Source organism: Elephantulus edwardii, unplaced genomic scaffold (assembly GCF_000299155.1).
Source record: "Elephantulus edwardii isolate Elephantulus edwardi_28Jun2011 unplaced genomic scaffold, EleEdw1.0 scaffold00028, whole genome shotgun sequence".
Lineage (NCBI taxonomy): Eukaryota > Metazoa > Chordata > Mammalia > Macroscelidea > Macroscelididae > Elephantulus > Elephantulus edwardii.
Window position 1 is genome coordinate 5,388,701 of NW_006399778.1, and position 5,041 is coordinate 5,393,741.

The window sequence follows — 5,041 nt, forward strand, 5'->3', positions numbered from 1 at the left end:
TTTGCCACCTCTGACTCAATGGTACACAACATAAGTATCAGTGTAGGTGTACGTACAAGGTTCGTCTCATTATTTAATCAATGGGAGAAAGGAATAGCATGGGTATTTGGTGGTACCCCAGCTCCCCCAGTTTTAAATCAGATCTGGCTTTTAACCTGTTTTGGACTTTGTTAGCCAATCCAAATCACAAGCAATGCTCCTTTTCCATTAAATGGGTATATTGTGCCTCATAAGGGCAATTGTGAGAAAGGAATAATGTGTGTAAAATGCAAGCACAGTGCTGGCATACGATAAAACCCCTGCAGTCAAAACTACTACTGCCTCATTGTGACAGCCAGGGGACGAGGCTGAGAGCGCAGGCCCTTAACAAACCTCGCACAACCAGCCACCAGCCGCAGCCTAACCACTGGGCTTTCCCCAAATCCCCTTCCTTCCCTTGGAGCTCAGCTCTTTCGTTTCCTGAAAGTAAAATAATCCCAGTAACTGTGTGAAAACACGCTTGTCCTCCTACACATTCATAGGCTCCCCAGAAGTGGTCCAGCAAAGACAGCCTCGGGGCTAATAGCTCCCAGGCAGCCGAAGGCCACAACCTTGCGTGACAATCTCTCGACTGAGAGATAAGACCATTTCTCTTGAATTCTGAGGTGAATTTTTTATATATGCATGTGAGTCCTCGTTCCATTAGCCTTTGCTTAATTCCCCCTCCCCCATTAATAGCGTTTCAGATATAAGACCTGCCCTCCTCCCCATGTTGTTGTTGTTGAATACCGTGTTGAGGTGTAGCTGACCCTCCAGTGGGTTTTCAGAGGCAGTTAATGGCACAAAGGAGACTGAATGTCCTTCTCCTGCAGAGCAGCAGGCAAATTCGAACCACCTGCTTTTGGGATTGCAGCGATGCTTCTTACCGTTAAGCCACAGGGAGTCTTTAATCTCAATTGTGAAAGGAGGAATGACAATTACCTCCATTCACAGAGTGGAAACGGCTCAGTGAGGGGGCCTGCCACCCCTCCTAGAGTTGAGGACACTGAGCCCGACGAAGTCTCCACAGAATTGGAGCAGGGAGGTGGGACTGGGGGCTCGTATGGATCACACAAATCCCTTGTGGGCACAGGGGGAGCAGTGGTTGAGTCCCTGTGGCAATTTAGGAAAGTGTCTGTCAGTGGACCCAGTAGGTTTTCAAGGTGAGGTTTGGATGGTTGCTGGAAACTCCTCCTGTGAGTGACTTTGCCTGGAAGCAATAGATGTTATCTACCTCTCTAGGCTCAAAAGAAACCAAATACAAAACCAAAAGCAACTCACTGCTATGGCATTAGAGCCAACTCATAGCTGACCCTCTACTGGATTTCTGAGACTGTAAATTACACGAGAGGAAACTGCCCATCTTTCTCCCATGGAGCAGCTGGTGGATTCAAACCACCTGAGAGGTGCAGCCAGTCAGTTAGCAGGGCAGCTGCCTACAGTGGAAGCCACCAAGCTCTTTCCTTCTCTGGCGGACCCATTCAAACCACAGGGAGTGGTGGGGGGGAGGGGTCTTAGAACCATCACCAACCAGGAGCTGCATTGTGGCAACCTGAAAGCAGAATAGGTTATGAACAGCAAGTATGAGGCTTCCAGAGTGGGAAAAGAGACGTGCCCAAGGTCCCTATAAGGATGAGAGACTTTTGTTTCTTTATAGTCACACAGTGACAGCTTGCATGGATGGAGCACCCCCTATGTGCCAGTTCTGTGCTAAACACTTTATACACACTCTTAAGAAGAGACCACCACTTTACAGATGAAAAAAAAAAAAATTGAGGCACAGAAGGTTTTACACCATATTTTCAAGATCACCAGTGGGGTGGAAGGAAGACAAAGTGGTGGTCTAACTCCATAGCAGAGGCTCTGGGAGTTTTCTGTCCCAAACTCATGAAAGTTCATAAGGTTCTCCTCAGTGCACCCGTCCACTCCACGGTTGAGTATGTTGAGGCATCATCCTCAACTCTTCCCCAACCAGGACTGTGGAGGAATCAGACCTGACGCACCTGATGCCTTCACCTGTCAGTAGGAATGCAGTAGAAAGCACCCCAGATACCTCGGGAGGGGAGTGGTCAGCTGGGCCCCTCCCCCTTCCCGTGTTCTAACTTGTCCCCGGTCTGAAGGACTGCAGCAGGCAGGGTGGCACCAGGCCCAGGTTGGGTCCCCTTTTACCTGAGACTAGGCCAAGGGAGGGGAAGGGAGGGTCCTGATTTCCCTCCTGCTCACCTGCTGCGGACAATTTGGGGTGTTTGAGAGAGGCAGGCTGTTCGTCCAACAGAGCTGTTGGGGAGAGGAGACATCAGACGATTAAGACCATGAGAAGGCAGCGTATCTGAGTCCCAGGCAGGAAGTGGGAGATTGTCCATCAGTCTAACAAAAAGGCAAAGGAAGATTTGTCCGTCCACAGTCCCCAGTGAGAAGGAAGCAGGTTGGCAGCGGGTGGAAACTGGGCACCTCGATCCTATGGTTTTACGTGCACTCTGGCCTCGCTCTCTCCTTAAAGGGACCGGAGATGCTGAGAGGGAGAAGGCCCTGCTTGTCTGAGGGAACAGGGACCTTCATTCTGCAGGAGATGGGAAGGGAAGACGTGCGTCCTGTGGAGGTAGAGGGGCGGCCTTCTCTCTAACAAAATGACGTCGGTTTGTCCAGACGAAGCGATACTGGTTTGCAAGAAATGTCGAACTGTTTGTCCACAAAGGACAGCTCTTAGGAAGCAGCCCGCCACGCCTGGTCGCGCGGGGCCGCAGCTGGCGCACATCTGTGAGCTGGAAGGGTCCGGGCTACTTCAAGGGTCCAAGGCGCAGGTTCCAACTAGTGGTGACGTCTGGGATTGCTGCTGCCCCGCCGCCCTGCCGACCCCCGGTTGGGGCCCCAGACCCCAATATCTCAACATCCCACCTCCTCGCGCCAGCGCCCACGGGCAGCGAGGGCCCTCCCGAGGGCCACGCCAGGCCCGATGCCACATGCCAGCCAACGGGAGCCTCATCCTCTAGAAACCCGTCTGCAAACCAACGGCGGGTTGGAAGAAGAAATCAGGCGGAGAGGCAGGCAAGGGGGCGGACCCAAACTGAAACAACTCTGGGAATCAAATTTCTCGGTTCTCTGGCCCCACAGTCCCTCGAGGGCAGCAAGCGGTGCCCATCTTACCTGGCGCAGGCCCCTACCTGGCCATGACGCGGTGTGCCTTTCCTTGGGAATGTCCCAGAAGTCTGGGGCACGGAGGCCAGGCCAGCTCCTGCTGCTCGTGATGCCTCGGCCTAGGCCATTCGCAACTCTAAGGCTCAGATGCTCCCAGATGATCCGGTCAGGGAATCTCCACCATCCCGCTTTTGCAATAATCTGAGAGGCCGAAGGGAGAGCGTAAAGGGAGAGCTCTGCCGGTACTCTGGTGGTCCGCTTTGGGCCAGCACCATTAGCCCTGGAGCGCAGGCAGGTCTTGATTTCGTTTGGCTACGACGAAATAGCGGGGAGACAGGAGTCAGGTGCAAGGTGGACTCTGATTGCTGCGGCGGGCGCTTTGGGTTTATTTGCCCACAAGGCTTGGATTTCGTTGTTTGCACCTGTCAAGCGCCTCGGGGCAACGAAACTTAAGGTCTATCTGCAAAGCGAGGAGAGATCACGCACACGTTCATTCCGGAGTATCCAGGGAGCGCTTCTGGGCCAGTAATCCGGAATAAGCCAGAGTTCGATCCTTCCAGTTCCCACGACTTTTGTGGCCCCATCCTAGGCCCGCTAGCCAGGCCGAGGACGCTGGAGAGTAAAGGACGGTTTGCGAGTGATTGAGTTGTGTAGCCAGGAGTGAGAATTGGGTTCAAAGGCTTGACGCGCAGGCAGTGCCTTATCAGAGTAGCTGGGGCCCAAGGGTCCTGAAGACGTGAGCAAGAACCTACTGTCTCCATATTCCATCCGCATGGGGGGAGAAAGCGCTTCTCTGGAATCAGGGCCCTTAACTTTGCAGTCAGCCAGTCCTGTGTCTCTGTCGTTTTCTTCCCGCCACGAACCTGGGCCCTCCTCCCAGGCTCCGGACCTCAGTTGCATGCGCGGAGGGAAAAGTTGGGGGCAAAACCTTGCGTTTTCCAGGCCCCTTCGTGTTTGCCAAAGCACCGCTGGCGCAGGCCGCCACGACGGAGAACGACAGAGGCCTGCGCAATCTTGAAACTTGTTTTTTGGGGGGAGAGCAGAGTGGAGCGCGGTTAGTCGTCCCAGCCGGATGCAGGCCGGTGAGGGACACCCCCTCCCTCTGTCGGGGTTGGCACCGGGGCCGGAGGCCGCGCCAAATCCGCGCAGGGCTGGGAGCTGCGGAAGGGCTGGTGCGCTGTGCCCAGCCGGCCCGGACGGCGCGGAACCTCCTGTGCAGCGGAGGCTCTCAGTTCAAAATGATTTACAGGATGGGGGGGTCCCAGCTGGGTGTCACCAGCCTTGGGGCTCTTGTGGGCCCCAGCTGAGAGTGGAGACGTCACTGGCTTTGGGCAGCTCGGGAAACTGCGGCCGCTGCCTGCTGGGAGGGAAGAGGAAAGGGGGCTTTGGCCCCTGCGTCTGGGGAGACGGGACCCCGGAGCTTTTCGTTGCTCCCGGACATCTTAAGCAAATTTCGAGCATCGTTCTGGGAGCTCCAGAACTCTCCAGGGGCCCTGAGCACCCGCGCGGGGCCCTCTGGCCCAGAGTCCTTGCGGGGCGGGGCTACCGGAGGCCCCGCCCTCCCCGCTCGGCGGCTTTTGGCGGTCCCGGTCCTCCCCCCGCGAACGCCACCAAGGTGCCCGCGACGGGGGTTCCCATTGGCTGCGCCGCGCGTCGCTCAGCGGCCCCGCCTCGCGGGCCCCGGGGTACTAACCCCTCGCGGCGCCCGCGGCGCCTCCACTCGATTCTCGAGGATTTGTTGTGGGGCCGCCGCGGAGTGGGTGGGGCGGCCGCGGGCGCAGCGGGGGCGGGCGGCGGTGGCCGTGGCGGCTCAACCCGCACCAGGATCGAGCGCCCGGGATGCCGGAGTAGAGGACCTGGCCGCGCGGCCGTCGGGGCGGCGAGGCCT